This window comes from Danio rerio, chromosome 16 (genome assembly GCF_049306965.1).
Source record: "Danio rerio strain Tuebingen ecotype United States chromosome 16, GRCz12tu, whole genome shotgun sequence".
Taxonomy (NCBI): Eukaryota; Metazoa; Chordata; class Actinopteri; order Cypriniformes; family Danionidae; genus Danio; species Danio rerio.
Window position 1 is genome coordinate 4,162,347 of NC_133191.1, and position 19,026 is coordinate 4,181,372.

Below are 19,026 nucleotides of genomic sequence, written 5' to 3' on the forward strand. Positions count from 1 at the left end.
CCATCTCCATAAACAGAGCCCTAAACCTGAGGGACGTGACCACACAGGGCGCAGCTCAAAGACTCGTGCTCCCTCTCTCCACATGCCGGGATGTGCCCTTTAGGGTTGTATATTTCACATCTGCACTTCAGAATTTTTCTAATTTACTTATTTAACCAGGAAATTCCCGTTGAGATAAGTTAAAGAAACAAATAAACACACATTAAAATAATATAAACCATAATGAATTGATTAAACTTGTGCATTATAGAGACTTGCGAAGGTTTTTAAATATAGTGATAGGTACTAAGAATAAGGGTGAATGCAGTGTTGTTGGTACAGAGAGAAGAATTGCATTACAGGTCATACTACTGCAATAGTTCTACACTATCTGTTTTAATCAAAACTGTTTCCATGTTTCAGATTGTTACGAAAACCAGCGATCATTCTCCGGAGATCGCTGGTTTCCACTATGCTTGAACTACACTTCCGCATATCCCAGGACTACATTTTCATACATGCACTTCTTCGAAACACGCACGCCTGTTCATTCATCTATTGGTGATTACAATCACCAGCTGAACCTTGTCACAGACTGATATCACACCATACTTAAGCCACACATGCACGCTTCCAGTATGCCGAGTCTTGTTTACTGTTAAGTGACATTACAACGCGGTTCTCCCTGTCTTGTTTCGCTGTGTTTGAACCTAGCTTTGTATCCTTGTTGTCCTGTTTAGCTGCCAGCCTTTTGCCTGTACCTCGATTATGACTCTGGATTTGCCCGCACATACCTGTTCATACCCGTTTTGACCATTGCTTGCCTGACAAAGAATAAACCTGCATATTGGATCCTACCTTCTGTTGTGAGTGTCACTCCCCGTCGTTACACAGATATACTGGGGTTGAAGCAAATTTAAATATGATATGATACAGTAAATCAGTAATTTTGACTTTATTTAAAGGAGTCTAGTGCTTAAAGGTATAAAGGAAATAAAGGCAAACAATTAAAAAAATGGTACTTAAAAATCTGAATATTGATAATAATTGAGTACACCCTTATATGGAAATGAATTTATTTCTCTATTTCTCAGTGAATAAAGGCAATGTATTTTGGTGCATTTAAACAAAACAGATTTATTAACGAGATATATTTATTGAAATAATATTTTAATCACCAAACATATTAAGAAAAAAAAATACAATTAAATTCAAGCAAAATATTGGAAAAAAATGACAACCTACAAAATTTCAACAAATGTTTTCAATTTTTTTAATTTGTATTTAATATTTTTTCATTCATTCATTCATTTTCTTGTCGACTTAGTCCCTTTATTAATCCGAGGTCGCCTCAGCGGAGTGAACCGCCAACTTATCCAGCACGTTTTTACGCAGCGGATGCCCTTCCAGCCGCAACCCATCCTTTGGGAAACATCCACACACACTCATTCACACACACTCATATACTACGGACAATTTAGCCTACCCAATTCACCTGTACTGCATGTCTTTGGACTGTGTAGGAAACCGGAGCACCCAGAGGAAACCCACGCCAACACGGGGAGAACATGCAAACTCCACACAGAAATGCCAAGTGACCCAGCCTGGGCTTAAACCAGTGACCTTCTTGCTGTAAGGCGATTGTGCTACCCATTGCACCACCGTATATATATATATATTAGGGATGGGAAGATTAACCGATATGTATCGATACGCGGTTATGCGCGTTCACGATGCGAGTGCATCGGTGGAGCAGCAGAGGATGAATGAAATTTTGGAAGCAAATCGAGATGCATCGGTTTTTGCGAGATGCATCGATTTTTCCGAGATACAGCTTATATTTTTAATATAGAATGTATTTTTTATTTATTAACAAGTGTTGTCAACCTGTTTTTGGCGCATAATTTAATCGACCTACATAAAGTAAGCCTTAGCAACGGATTTGCGGATGTGCACACACTACAACTCAGTGTATCAGGTGTGCGGATGAAGCTAGTGGTGCGCCCTCAGAAAGCGCGAAAAGCAAAACAAACATTTTATTCCCCACTGAGTTTTAAATCTAAAGTATGGCCAGCAACATTATGGATTTAAGGATGGACGACATGACAGGACAGATGCAATTTGCAAAATGTGCCGCGCATCTGTAAATACGCGGGCAGTATGACTAATTTGATATCTCACTTGAAGCGGCGCCACGGTGTTGTTGTGGAAGCATCTTCCAGTGTTTCTGCATCCCCGGCTTTCGCACTGCTTCAACCAGCTCCAAAAGTGGTGAGAAAAGCATTGAAAGTTTTTTTTTTCCATGCGCAACAGTTCTGCTCGCTCTACGCCAATAACGAATGCTATTGCATTGTTCATCTGCAAAGATATTCAGCCTAGTGTCACGGAGAACGAAGGTTTTAAACACCTCCTCCTGTTAATTTTTATTTAATTATAATAATAATAATATTAATAATAATAATGATAAAAATAATTGGGTGTCACGGTGGCACAGTGGGTAGTTTGACCACCTCACAGCAAGAAGATTGCTGGTTTGTTATATTTTTATTAGCCTGTTGTTTACAGTGACAGTGATGTTTCAAAGCAGCATAACACTGCTAGTTCACAACCTTAAGTTTTGAATAATCAGTGGCAAAATATATCTTTGTAAAACTTGTTTTCATAGTTGAAAAGTTAAATCACAATTCTTGTTGTGCAATGCTAATTTTATTTATGTTGAAAGAGTGCAAATATATACATATTTTTTTAATATATATTGCACTTATACATTCTGTTTATCTTGAAAATACTTAAATAATATGTGCTATATGTTCTAAAATGGCCCTCTACTGTAAACTGACACTCTGGCTCTGAGAGAAGAGCCAGTTTGTAAAAAAAAGTCTTGGTTTTGCTTGGTTTATAAATAATCAAACTCATTCAATGGCACAGCATCCTCTTTCACATCATCTCATAAACTTGATCTAATTAGTAAGTCCTGAAATATCGCATCGTATCGTGATATGGGTGTGAATCGTATCGTGTTGCATCGCAATATGTCACAAATGTATCGCTAATATATCGGATCGTATTCTTTGTATCGAGATGCGTATCGGATCGGCATTATAGCTTAGATGCCCAATCCTAATATATATATATATATATATATATATATATATATATATATATATATATATATATATATATATATATATAGTTGTACCTAACAAAGTGGCTGGTGAGTGTATTTATAAATATGCTCATTGGACACTTTATTAGGTATACCTTACTAGTAGTTTTGCCTTCAGAACTGCCTTAATTCTTCATGACAAAGATTCAACAAGATACTTGAAATATTCCTCAGAGATTTTGCTCCATATTGACATGATAGCATTTGCTGTCAGCTGCACATCCATGATGTGAATCTCCCATTCCACCACATCCCAAAGGTGCTCTATTGGATTGAGATCTGGTGACTATGGAGGCCATTTGAGTACAGTGAACTCATTGTCATGTTCAAGAGACCAGTCTGAGATGATTTGTGCTTTATGACATGGTGTGTTATCCTGCTGGAAGTAGTTATCAGAAGATGGGTACACTGTGGTCATAAAGGGATGGACATGGTCAGCAACAATACTCAGGTAGGCTGTGGCATTGACACAATGCTCAATTGGTACTAATGCGCCCATAGTGTGCCAAGAAAATACCCCCACATCATTACACCACCACCACTATTTATATATACAGTTAGACCCAAAATTATTGTGTTTATTTGTGACTATATATTTTATGTTATGAATATATAAAATTTAGAATAAATATCAGTGCTTTGCAGTACAAAACAAGCATACAAAAAAGGAAACCCAGTTATAAATTGTAATTAGGAATAACTAAAGCCCTGTGCTATAATTCACCCTCTGCTTTTGTGAACAGTAAACCTTTGAACTGATTGACAGTCATTGATCTCAGATGTCTCAGATACTTTGAAGTTAACAATGAATGGAAAACCACTGTGCTGGACCAACCTGAAAAATGACTTATCAATCTTTGTCATCCTAACAACATACAGAGTGATGCTTAATGAACTGAATCATCACCAATAGCATCACCGACTACTATCGAATTACTGGGAGATCCGTATAATGACTGTATAGAGCTCCCAATATGATAAAAAATGTCAGCACAATATGGCTTTTTGCAGTTTGAATAAGAAGATAAATAAGTTATAATGGTTTGGCACCACATCACTGAAACAAACAATAAATTGTGGATGTTTTTTCTCTCATTTATTTATTAAGAACTTAATAAATTTATTAAACTATAGAAGCTTGATCTTTTCTCCAACAGCTTTTTTTTTTTTTTAACTTTTGTTTTTTATTCGTTTTAACATAACGGAACAAACAGATCACCAGAGGCATCACATACAATTATTACATTCTTCTTATACAGTCGTTTTTATAGTACAGGTTACTCTCCCATTAGCCCCCACCCTAACCCGTCAGTAAAAGGTACTGTGTTATAAGCATAAACACCAACATAGTTTCCTTCAAGTCCATATGATTCAGTCTTTTACAATCTGTAATGTGCGGTCCAAACAAAATATTTCACATATATAATATACATATATATGTACATATATTGAAAAAAATAAATAAATAAATAAAAAATATAAATAAATATAAATAAGGGGAGGAGGGGGGTTCGCACTCATTGCAAAGCATTTCCTAGCAAATTATATATTTTCTATATTCTTATATATAAACCATTTTGACCAATTTTTATAGCATTTATCCATGTTTAGTCTTAAAGAAAAGGTGAGTTTCTCCATTTCAAACATATTATCTACAATTGTTATCCACTCATCCTTTGTTGGTGGAATCTCTTCCAACCATTTCTTGGTTATTGCTTTTTTACTAGCAACTAATAGTATTTTGAGAAGGTATTTGTCTTGTGCATTAAAATCGGTTTGTATGTTTCCTAAATATATAGTACCAAAGCTATGATCAATCTCAAAACCCAGTATTGATTCAATTTCAGTGACCACCATTAACCAATAAGATTGGATTGCTGGACAATTCCAGAATATATGATAATAATCAGCCATAAAATTGTTACATCGTCTCCAGCAACGTGCAAAATCTAAGTTACAATTCTGTGAGTATTTCCTTTTTGGAGTAATAAAGAATCTAATCATATTTTTCCATGAGAATTCTCTCCATTGACCAGAACTAGAGTATGTTGTGTTTTACAAATATTTGTCCATCTCCAACAACTTTTAAAGTTGAAAAAAGTGACGTTTATTGACATTTTTAATAGTTTAAAGTGATATATTGTCTGTAAATTACAGTACAAAACCTTGTAATAAACAACCAGTTCTTTTTATCTGTTGACTTAAATCTCTCTATACACAATATATAGTTTCACACTACTAAAATGTCGATAAAAGTCACTATGTTAAAGTATAGAGGTGAATTGTCAACATCAACAAACAACAAAGCAGAGATCAAGATCCCATAATGCAAATCACTCATTCATTTTTCTTTCAGCATAGTTCCTTTTTAATCAGCGGTCGCCACAGTGGAATGAACCACCAACTATTCCAGTATTAAAAGTATCATTAGAGGATTAAAACTGTAAAACTCCTTAAACTTCTTGATTTGGTGTTTGATAAGAGCGCGCACTATAAATCAAGACGGTGTTGGGTTTTTCATCCACATTGTGTTTCTGATTTATTATTCTGATCTTTCAGACTTTTTTCTGGTTCTTCTCTTGTGTTTCTACTTGGGTTGCTATGGTAATAACGTAGGCGTCAACACGCTGACCCAGTTCTTGTCACTTTCTTCTGTCTACTACAAGTGAGAGCGCAGAAAGCCTGCGGTATGGAGAGAGGTGACAGAAAACAAGACATCTGTACACTGTTTATCAGCACTGTGGCAGAAAGTTGCTGCGCTGAAATCATGCAGCATTCTCAAGGATGAGGAAGGGAAAAACAGTTCAGGACTGAAGCATACCTAAGACAATATTTGCAAATGCACCTAAAATTTTGTTGGTAAAATGTTATTCCTTGGCTCAAAGTGGGTACATTTAACATTTGAAACACAGTTGAAGTCAGAATTATTAGTGCCCTTTGATTTATTTATTTTTTCTTATTTCATATTTCCCGAAGGATGTTTAACAGAGCAAGGACATTTTCACAGTATGTCTAATAATATTTTTTCTTCTCGAGAAAGTCCTATTTGTTTTATTTCACCTTGTATAAAAGCAGTTTTTTTTTTTTTTTACTATTTTAAGGTCAATATTATTAGCCCCTTTAAGCTATTTTTTCCCGATAGTCTACCAAACCTACCTAATTAACCTAGTTAAGCCTTTAAATGTCACTTTAAGCTGTATAGAAGTGTCTTGAAAAATATCTATTGAAATATTATTTACTGTCATCATGGCAAAGATAAAATAAATCAGTTATTAAAAATGAGTTATTAAAACTATCATGTTTGGAAATGTGCTGAAAAAATCTCTCCGTTAAAGAAAAATTGGGGGAAAAATAAATAAGGTGTCAAATAATTTAGGAGGCTAATAATTTTGACTTCAACTGTGTGTAACAAAAGCAAGCAACATGTTCAAATGAAATATTAAAACTGCAAGCAACAATGAAAGGGACCTCACACCCAGGCTCATTGCCATGCGGTGACCTTTGGATGACAAAACAGTGGACAATCATAATATAAGCTGATATCTATAAAAAGCCTGAAAAAAAATCAACGATTTATGCCAAACTTCCTTCTGTCAGCAGGTGGTGCTATAAAAATCCCAACCGATAGCACTTCCCTAAACCCAACCGATAATGTTTTTAGCATTCAAAAATAAAAAAAACCCTTGTAATAGCCAGATTTGTCCCACGTTTTCAGATCTTACCACGTTCTCAGCCTGATATTTACTTGTTTATTTTTTACCTGCCTAAGTCTAAGCCGTCTAAGCCGTTCTTTATGGTCAACTCCTCTCTACATATTAAGCATATGCCGTAGTGTAGAGTTCAATGTGACCATTACCGCCGCAAGATCTACCGCCGCCACCATAAAGGAAAAATCAAGAGTTTTTTAGGTATGACCGCAGTTTGCGACTATGCCACCAGGTGGCACAAAGAGACAGGATGCGAACAGACAGAAATAGACTACATATATCAGCTGCTAAGCTAAAAAAAGAAACAGAAGCCGCCGGCACCCCATAGCATTCATTTTAAAGACAAAATTCAGCTCTGATATAGCTCTACATAGCTCTGATTATATAATTCACACTCTCCAGAAATGTATACAGGGCTACGTATTCACAATAAGCCTGTGTTAAATAAATTAAGTTAAACCTTCATTTTCTTGTCAGCTCAGTCCCTTTAGTAATCCGGGGTCGCCACAGCGGAATGAACCGCCAACTTATCCAGCAAGTTTTTACGCAGCGGATGCCCTTCCAGCCGCAACCCATCTCTGGGAAACACTCATACACTACAGACAATTTAGCCTACCCAATTCAACTGTACCGCATGTCTTTGGACTGTGGGAGAAACCGGAGCACCCGGAGGAAACCCACACGAAGGCAGGGAGAACATGCAAACTCCACACAGAAACGCCAACTGAGCCGAGGTTTGAACCAGCGACCCAGTGACCTTCTTGCTGTGAGGCGACAGCACTACCTACTGTGCCACTGCCTCGCGCCGTTAAACCTTCATTGTTTTCTTAAATTAGGTTGGATTGAATATTAAATAATTAGGTTGTCCCACTTAATTCTGCTCATTTTAAAAAAATTGTTGGAACAAGCAGCATAAAAATATATTTTAGGAATGAATAAAGAATTTAAAGGGCCTCAAAATCACTACAAACACACAACTTTGCATTCCTGATTTATGCATTAAGTTGCTGTTCTAGCAAAAGCAGAGCTATAGTGAAACATTAATAACAAATGCAACTGCTTATTGGTGTACTTTATCATATTCCAGTCTCTGGCGTTTCATAAACGTGATAGCCACTCAACGACACTGATTTTATCATGAGCGAGAGGTGTTTTAGGCACAGCACAAAGCGGCGTCTCTTAAGGCTTTTTGCTTCAATAACAGTCGAATCGGTTTTGCAGTCGCATTCTGCAGGCGTCAGAATGAAGAAACAGATTGCTGTGGCCAACAAATGTTAGAAAATATTTTGGAACCAAATGTGCGGTAGCTGGCAAGAGCGTGAGTTTTGTATAATTGGCAGGAATGGGCAGAAATGACTCAGACTTAATGCTCCGCAGCTTCCTGTTAAAGGGAAAAGACTCCAGGGAGATCCTTCAGCGAGAATATACATTTGAAAATGATTTTTACACTGTGTCTAGAGGAAACAGTACAGGGTTTATTTACCACAGGCACACGTCAGAGTCAAATTTGATTTATCTGTGCCTGAGACTGTATATATATATATGTATATATATATATGTATATATATATATATATATATATATATATATATATATATATATATAACAGTTCTGTCTGGTTCTTGAATCTGATTGGCTTATAGCCTTGATATATTTAAGTAATTATTTAAGTAATATCAGCACCTGTAAAGCCTCTTTACCCTTTGTGTATTACTCTGCCCACATGCAACCAGCAAAAAGCAGAGACACTACAGATCTAGAGTTTAAGGGCAGTGGCGTAGCGGACGGGCCTGCAGGGCACGCACCGCGGGGGGGCCCCGCGTGATTAGGGGGCCCCACGTCGTCGCGATTTTCAATAACTAAAAATCCAGGAACCGCAATAATCAAACTCTTGGGAACAACTGTTGACGGAACCAAAGTTCACAGGTCTGTGTTCTCTGAACACCTCTCAAGCGGTGGACTACTTCATTCTGATTGCTTGCCGCCGAACCGCGTCATAGCCAATGAAGACGCGCTGCTGTTTCTCGCCGCCGGTTCTCGTTAAAAATGAATGACTTCTGGCTACTTTGACGCTCTCGCCGCTTTCGGTTTGTGATCGCTCCTCAGTTTGTGAAGGATTCCCCGCGTTGTCGCTCCACTCCGCCTCCTTTCCCTGCACCTCAATTTGTGACATAGATATATACACTAGATATTGTATAGGGACCCTGAGCATGCGTCAATAGCGCCGCCACATTGGTACAGTGCTCCCAGGACAAATGTCATTCAACCGCACTAGTCAAGTGTTATTACAAAGCACAAAGGCAGAACATTTCATAGGTAAGATTAAGTTTTTTTACGTTTTTGTATGTTCTGAAATTTGTGCAAAACAGGTAGCGTTAATGATGATAATACAGTCACTTACTGCATTCAGCATAAGGCAAAGTAGCTCCAATTCGCACTAAATACTCAGCTTATGCCAGCTTTGTTTAATAAAATCAGCAAACAATTCAAAATAAATACATGACAACGAGATGCTGCGCTGCCAGAAACTTGTATTATTGTCGGCTAGTAAACGAGTCGTTCTTAACGGAGATTCATTCACAAACGAATCGCTCCCTCCGTCAGTATGAGAAGTGAAAGCAGGAGAGGAGCTGTGTTTCAGGACACAGATTAGATCAAATTTAACAGGGAGGGTGGATAGTACATTTCCATACACACAAACACAAGCTTTTTGTCAGGAATGCCCGTGCGATCACTGATCCATCAATGTAGAAAAGTGATGTAATATTATAATTTTCATAATTCAAAAAAAAAAAAAATACTAACATCCAGGAAAACTCCCGATCATAGATATATGTGTATATCTCTGGCTCTGAAGAACCCCCCGACCCCCTTGAAAACTGGGGGCCCCATCGGTGATCCCTGCAGGGGGGCCTCCGCATTTTGCGCTACGCCACTGTTTAAGGGTGCTTTCACACCTACACTTTTGTTTCGGAACGTGTCTCGTTTGCCCAGTTAGCGCGGTTCGATTGGCATATGTGAACAGGGCAATCGCGCTCTGTTCCGCGCCAAAGTAATCGCTCCGAGATCGCTTGAATGAGGTGGTCTCGGCTCGATTGAAACGAACCCTGGAGCTGTTCGATTGCAGTGAGAAAGCGATCCGATCCGAGCACGGTTATATCACAGTGTTTTATGGATATACGGCTATATGAAGAGAGAATTAGGAGTATGGCGGGAAGTTTCGCGAGTCTCCGGATGCCCGCAAACGATTGATGATCTCCCGGTAATCTCGCGTCTCTCTCCCAGTCCTCAAATAGGCATCGTTGCGCACCCTTCTCACCCCTCCTCACCGCGTCTCTCCTCAGACACGTCACGCGCGCTTGCACCCTGTCAATCACCACCAAACCACCACCTCTCCTGACAGCTTAGCGGGACGCTGCAAAATAAACCCTGACACTCTGACCAATGTGAGGAGAGTTTACTCGCACGTGACTTGTTTTAGCTCTTTTGGTCCGATTAGAAACTTTGCAGTGTGAAAGCGAACCGCTCCAAGAGCAAAGAGCAACAATGTAACGATTTTAATCTCTGTTTCGGAACAACTGAATCGATTCACAGGTGTGAAAGCAGCCTAAAAGATGCTTGCTCAGCTGTTTAACTGTCAGCTTATGATTTGAATTTAAGGCGAAGAATGTAGTTCCTCATACAAAAGGGTTTTTGAGACTCTCCATGTTTAATTTTGTTTTTATATACACGATTATGCCGTCAAACTGCTGTATAAACGCAATATCACACTTGTAGCAGTGCAATTTGGTTGTATATCGGCACTGGTGGGGGCACGCCAGCAACGCTCGCCTCCCACCAGTGCCGATATACAGCCAAATCGCACTGCTATGAGTGTGATATTGCGTTTATACAACTGTGTGATCTATATATATAAACGCTCTCCTAAAAGCCAGTGTATCAGCGCGCTGCTACATTGAAAACATATGACTTACTTCTAGTGATGAGAAGTTCGGATCATTTTACTGACTCGGATCTTTGAGTCTCGTTCATCGAGATGAACAAATCTTTTTTTCGAGTCATTTCGTTCATTTAGTTCAATTTGCAAAAATTTTATTAAAATGTTACGAATTGCTTCCAAACACATCTACAACAAGCCCAAACTGTTGATTGCACGACAAATAAGTCATAAATAGAATATTATAAGAAGGAGAAAATAATAATTCAATGTTTACCTGCTCTTTTGTCTATGAAGGCATGTTGTCTCTTTGCTCAGCTCACCTCTTCATATCTTTAAATGTCAGGGGTTCATTCACGTTACACTGACAGTCACAAATAATCTTAATCAATGCACAAAGCCAATAGGAGCCATGATCGTTCGTTCATCACGTGACAGAATGATTCAAAACCCGAGGACTCTAGAGATTTGTGGACAAACGGTTCAATTCTTTTTCCGGCTCTAAACGCGAATGATTGGCCCGTGATGAACGAGCGACTCACACCCGATAGAGGACTCGAAAGATGAACGGATCAAAACTTTTTCCAGTTCTAAACGCATATGATTGGCTTCTGCCAATGTGATGAAGACTAGAAATTAACGATACTACCTGCACAAATGTGTGCACGTATGAACGAATCACTCCCTGAGAGGACTCATAATTCCTGAGTCATATTGAAGATTTGTTCAAAATGAACGAATCGTTCATAAACGACCCATCACTACTCACTTCGCGCTTCTGACTGGTTCTTGGGATATACCGGCTTTGCTGTCAAAGGCAAGTGCCGTTTAGCGGCTTTTGCTAACAAACTGTTATTTCAGCATGCGCTGACGCTGCGATTTGAATGAATAGAAGCAAAAGTATTTGTTGAACATGTATTACGTACCTAAAGCATTCAATCGATGCATATATATATATATATATATATATATATATATATATATATATATATGTGAGTATATCAGCACTGGTGGGAAGTGTGCAGGAGGCATTGTGGGAGGTGTTAGCATAGCACTGCTAGGAGTGTGATATTGCATTTATATAACAGTTTGACGGCACAATCATGAACATAAATAAGAAAATCAAACACGGAGAGTCTAAAAACCTCTTTTTATGGGAACTACTTTTTTCTGCCATTCATTCACATCTTCAGCTAACGTCAGAACAGCAGAAGCCGTTACTAATTCACCGTCACTTTAATTCAATTCAATTCAGCTTTATTTGTATAGCGCTTTTACAATGTAGATTGTGTCAAAGCAGCTTCATATAAATGGTCATAGTAACTGGAACAGTGTGGTTCAGGTTTTAGTGTTTAAGTTCAGTTCAGTTTAGCTCAGTTCAGTGTGATTTAATCATTACTGAGAGTTCAAACACTGAAGAGCCAATTCATCGATGTGTAGCTCTACCAATCCTGAACCATGCGAGGCAGTGGCGACAGCGGAGAGGGAAAAAAAACTTCACCTGATGGAAGTGAAGACGAAAAACCTTGAGAGAACCAGACTCAGTTGGGCACGACCATTTTAATTTCTCCGCTGGCCAAAAGTCTTGTGCAGAGCTTCATTCGCCGTGGTTTAGGCTGGAAGATAGCCTCAGCGAAGACTCGTCTGTCCCTGGAGCGTCGCTGGAATCAGACTCATGTTCTCCACTCCCCACGACCATCAGCGCAGCAGCAGCTCAGGATACGGCCTGGTCCCGGATATGGAATCCTTGGGATCATCACGTCGCTGGTCTTGGATCCAATCAGTGACTCCGCATAATCTGAGGACCTCGGGATGAGTATCCCCAGGTGAAAATAGAGAATAAAGAGAATAATTAGCGTAGCTGCTGTTCATAGTGTATATAAGCAAGATGCAGAAGCCTGTGTGGAACCCGCTAGGTGATGCATTGAGTGTATGCTTTACTAAACAGATAGGTCTTTAATCTAGTTTTGAACTGGGAGAGTGTGTTTAGAGCTAGTGTTTGAATGACTCTCTATAGCGTAATGTATAAAATGATGACAAAACAGCTGATTTTGCTCACACTTTAAGATTAAAAGGCTGAACGTGACATGAAATGCCATCCATCTACAGAGATATCTTTTTACAATGTTACAGTCCACAGTATTCCTCTGTTGCAATCGGGATATCACAATAATTAACCCCGAAAAAAGCAACGCAATCACTACCAGACTGCTGTTGTGTTTGCGACAAGGAAAAACGCAAAACACATGCAGACTTTGCTTCTTTCTTTCTGCCAACACAACACACATTCCTGATATGCGAGCAAATCTGTATGAATGCAGCAATACAACAAAAACCAACAAGACGTACCTAATAAAGTGGCCAGTAAGTCTACATTGGATAATAAGACATGTTTCTGATTGGTTAAGGAGGTTCTTTTTTCACCGACTTTTGGCTGCAATTGCAAAAAAGCAGAAAAGTATGTGTTATGCTTGACACACTTATTCTGTCATTTCATTTGATCCATTGCAACAATATGAGTTGATGAGAACGACCCATCTGACCTCTCGAGAAAGGAAACGCAAAGCCATAAAATAATTGTGATGAGGTTACAGCGATTAGCGGTTAATTGTTTCAGTTCGTCATGAGCTGCCACGTGCAACAGACAGCATAGCACACAAAACAGATTTACAGCTGACAAAATTCTGCGAAGCCAAAACAATCACAGATGCAGTGACAAGATTTATCTGACAAAAGCTCTGCGACTGTTAAATGTAGTTCACAGAAATAGTGGGAAAAAAGCTTGATATTTTGCAAGATACATTTAAAGTCAGAATTATTAGCCCTTCTGAATTATTAGTGTCAAAAGTGTCCCAAACCCCCAAAACACCCCCTTTACACACTTTTATACAGCTTAAAGTGACATTTAAAGGCTTAACTAGGTAATCTAGGCAGGTTAATAGGCAGGTTTTTAGCCCCTTTCACACAGTGATACCGGTAAATTTCTGGAAAATTTCCGGAACGACTTTACCGGTATATTGAAAAAAGCGCTGTTCACACAGGCGAGGACGTTACGGAAATTTTCCGGAAAAGAGCATTCACACATCCATTCCAAAATACCGGTAAATTCTGACATCATTCACCACAAATGAGCTTTAAACGGCTGCGCTTGTATTTGTAAACATTTGACTTAATTACAAACTCTGTGGATGATCAATATTGTGAACAACTTTCGCAGGATCACTTTCGCATGTCGAGATGTTCATAATATGTGCGTGTGCAGGCGCTCACAGGCTGTTTCATAGGCGCACGCAAAGCTTGAAGGTAAACAAACAACGGCTTATCATAAGCATCTCATCGATGATTATTTACACAGTTGGCATTAAGAAGAACATATAAACGTGATCTGACTAACTTCTAGCAGCTAAATGTGTCTGGAAAAATATTCAAAGGCTTTTATCCTCATAAACCGCGCGGACGTAAATGCGTCAGACTGTTGTGATTGGCTAAAGCAGACGTCTCACGTCAGCACGTTCTAGACGTGCACGCGCTTATTACGGGAATCTTCCTTCTGCATTCACACAGCGCAGCATTCCGGCAAATTGCCGGTAATGTTACAACTTCTCTTTCTGGAAAATAGCCAGAACAAATTTACCGGTATTTTCAAAAAGGACCTGTTCACATATACAACCTTTCCGGAAAATTGCTGGCAATTTTCCGGAAAGGTCTGTATGTGTGAAAGGGGCTATTGTATAATGATAATTTGCTTTGTTTTGAAAAAATGCTTAAAGGGGCTAATAATATTTACCTTAAAATTGTTTTTAAAAAATTGTAAAAAAAATTCAAGCTGAAATAAAACAAATAAGACTTTCTCCAGAAGAAAAAATATTATAGGAAATACTGTGAAAAATTCCTAGCTCTGTTAAAGATCATTTGGGAATTATTAAAAAAAGACAAAAAAAATTGGGCGAATATTTGTCACTTCAACTATATGTGACGGGCCACTAATTGTCTCAGTCACCACCCTGATAAATCAGCGCATTCAAAACTCAATCCATCTGTAGGTTATCCCGTATCTGTGTCATTCCCACAGCAGTAAAGTGATCAGTCAGCTGTGAGCCACTAGAGGTCACTGTCAGCAGGTTTCTCATCACAATTAGCAGTGTTCACACACATTACCTCAGTCTATTTATAGATCTCTGTGTTCTTTGAGTGTGTGCATAGGACTCTGCGGTTTCATTTAGATATGTTTCAGTTCTGATGACTGCTGGCATTTTGAAGATAAAGGTCTGCTAGTGAATGAATCAACATAGGCTGATTCTGAAGACGTATATACCCCTATATACATTTCTGGAGATTGCGAATTATGTAGCTAGAGGAACGTATGGCTGCATTTTGTCTTTAAAACGAACGCTACGGGGCGGTATAATGCTGTTCCTTTTTGCACTTATCAGCTGACCGCTTACCTCTATTGGCAGCTTTCCACTGTTTCCAGTTTGTCTAGTGGCTCGCCCTGTACGTCGAAGAATTTGAGATGTTGAGCGAAGTTGACCACGACGACACTAGTGATGGTAAGAATTTTACTGACTCGGACCTTTGAGGGTGCTTTCACACCTGCCTTATTTAGTTCAGTGCAAACACAGATACATGGAGACTGGAGCGCGAAGCAGCCGTGAAAATCAGACGAGTCATCAAGCAGATCGCTCGTCTGTGTTTGTGCTCGGTAAACAGTGACCTGTGAACTGATGACCTTCTCGGCCAATCACAAGCATTTCTGTGGAGCACGTGAACACACTGGCAAATCAGCGCTGTTTTAAAAAAGCCATCAACAGTGCCTTAAATTGTTGATGGTTTTTCTTTTAATTCAGCATCGTGACAAGTCTAATAAAGTGAAAGAATCAGTTCATTAACTCGAGTTTGATAAATGGCATCTAAATCGTGTGTTTGGGAAAGAAAACGTTAGCTAACTAAGTGCCATTTTCCTAAACTAAGCTGAAAATGAGCTCTGATATCCCTTTTTAATTTCACCATTCATTCAGAACGGACCTTCGGGTCACTCGGAAGGCGGTGAAATGATCAATTTGTGTCACTTTATCTTCACTGAAAGATATACAAGGAAACAACGTTCTTATGTAACTCCCAACGATACTTCCGGGTTTCTTCCCACCGCAGCCTCGATTTCGCTTTTAAAAATGGCGGCCGCTAGAAATCAGTCTATAACATACAAATAAAAATCAGCCATCAGCCTTTAATTTTTTTTAATATTAATATAATATTCTATTAATAAATGACTATAAAAACATAAGGGCGAGGCAGTGGCGCAGTAGGTAGTGCTGTTGCCTCGCAGCAAGAAGGTCACTGGGTCGAACCTCGGCTCAGTTGGCATTTCTGTGTGGAGTTTGCATGTTCTCCCTGCCTTCGCGTAGGTTTCCTCCTGGTGCTCCGGTTTCCCCCACAGTCCACAAGAATGTGTGTGTGGATGTTTCCCAGAGATGGGTTGCGGCTGGAAGGGCATCTGCTGCGTAAAAACTTACCGGATAAGTTGGTGGTTCATTCTGCTGTGGCGACCCCGGATTAATAAAGGGACCAAGCCGACAAGAAAATGAATGAATGAATAAAAACATTATATGGTTATTAGACTGTTGCATTTTTGTGTTGTCAATATGCTCATGTTTATATATGCCTATAGTTGTGTGTTCAACATTTGTATATTTACAGTATAACCACCTTGAAAAACGGGGGTCGCGAGTCACTGACATTGTTATTTTGCGGGTCGCGGGCTGAAAAGTTTGGGAACACCTTTTGGTTCCAGTTCAGAATTCACCAGAAATGTTTTGCTTCAGAATTCCAAGTACAAGTCCTTCAGAATACTCTGAATATTGTTGGCGCCAGTGGTGTAGTGGTTAGTGCGTCGACACATGCACTCCAATGCTCGCCGTGTCCTGGGGTCCGTTCTTCGTACCTCGCTTAAATGATCTAAGATGATTTGGCAGATCCCGGATCTTTTAATCTTGATAACTGATCTCTCGCTAATTTGGTTCTTCAAACAAGTTTGTGAATCAGATTAGAATGTCTGGATAAACTGATCTGAGATCGCTGCGTGTGTTGTGAAGGACAGATCTATCCATCCTCAAAATCATGATCAGCAATGCAACAATTGGCTGACGGGACAGCAGCATAATGACATCATCTGATTAATATTCAATTATCCATGTGAGCAAAATTACATCAAATTAGCAGTAAACGGCTTGGTAAATATGACACGCAATAACTTTCCACATTTGTTGTGAGCTGCAGGCTTTACACTTTCATGTGTCAAGAGTATTCATCATGTATTTCAATGCATATCAGTGTATTTAGTTCCACATTTAGAAAAGATTTTCTTTATTATAGTAGCCGTTTTTTTAATCGCTGTATGGAATAACTGGATGTTTACAAAAGCATTTTGATATTGGTAAAGGCGTCTGCAACTTTTGTGAAGCATCAAATCACTGGCATATTAACTGTCAAAACATGTTCATGACTGCATTAATGTATTATTTCTTTTTTTTAAAAAGTCACATATTCTGCATTTCTATTAATTGTTCAGATTTTTATTAATTGTTCAGCGATCTAAAAAGTTCATATCAATACATTTTCTCTTTGTACTTTCATTTCGAGGGTGCAGATTGCAGAAGTTTTGTTAATATAACTTTATTTTATTAATAATTATAACTTTATATATATAGTTAAATTTTTTTTTTTACTATTTTCCTAAGTGTATATTACTACTACTGTAAGAAAATATCATAATTCGATACTTTCTCTATTATCTTGAACTGAGCCGATCTAATACTGTTTATATGATATGAACCTGCTTCCGATCAGGTTTGAGCTAGCAGAACTGTTGCTATGACAACAACTCTCAGATCAGCTTTGAAGAACGAAATGATCCTGGATCATGTCAAATCGTCAATATCCAAATCCAGCTAACTGAGTAATCCACGTACGAAGAACGGACCCCTGGGTTCGATTCCGCCTCGTGGCTCTATGCGGATCCTTCCCCTCTCTCTGCTCCCCATGCTTTCCTGTCAATTCTCTCTACTGTCCTATCAAAAATAAACCTGAAAACCCCAAAACATAATTATAAAAAAAAAAGAATAATCTGAATATATAATTCTCCTTTCGTGTTTCACAGAAGAGACCAACTCCTATGAGTTTAAACCAACATGTGTAAATAATGGTTGAACTTGTAATAGTGGAAATATCAGACGCGCATAGCTCTCTGGTTTCTTATATGAATATATATTTGCGTTTGCCAGCCTTTAGTCCTCTTGATGATTTTTCAGCCCTGAATAATTAGGCACACAATATTCCCAGCCAGCAAGAGCAGGTGGGCGGTAACACGCCATCATTATGCGCGTTTACTCTCAACTCTACCCTCAACGGCAGAAGCAGAAGAGGTTAAATGAAGCTTTGCCCTGTTCATATGTCTCTCCGCACATTTTAATTTCCATTGATTTGTGAGTCGGGTCAGAGAGTAGCGCATTGGTATTAATGTATTCCAGCGCTGTACTTTAGCACGTTGGATGCCCACCGACCAACCAGGATTTTAACTGGGTCACAGCCAGACCCCATCGCCACCCCCCCCCCCCCCCCCCCCTTGAGTTCCATGTTTCACAGAGCTCTTCATTTAGACGCAGTTCCAAAAGCAGCGCTGGTGCCAAAGTTCAAGTTCACACTAGCCAGCGAAAAGCACGCAGTAACCATTCTGACGAAGAGCAGGCACTTTTCAAATGCAGATAATGTTGTGCAAAGGGATAAAATGTGTGGGGCCTGTCAATTATATACTAGATCGTGCCGCATGTATATACGGCCTTTTCACCTCTTAGAGCCAGAGAAAATATTTTGCAGTGTTATGGCTAAAGCAATTATTATTCAGACCACCGGGAAGCATGAATAATGATATGTGCCTTGTATTGATTTCACGGCTGACAGACCACCACCTTTAACCAGCGAGAAGCTTGCAGTTTTTTGGTAGAGCAGATGATCTATCAAAGCAATAATGGAGTAATTCTCCTGTTTAATTGGACATTGTTAGACTGGCGTGTTCGTCTCGCCGCCGAAATGCCCCTTTTCTTGTAATCTGTAATTGAAATATTGCAAACAACCAGGTGAGTGACACAACCTCATCATAAATGTGCTTTTGTTGTTGTTGTTGTTGTTTTTATTATTATGATTTTTAGTGTTTGAAAGAATCAACTTTCCTTATAATAGCA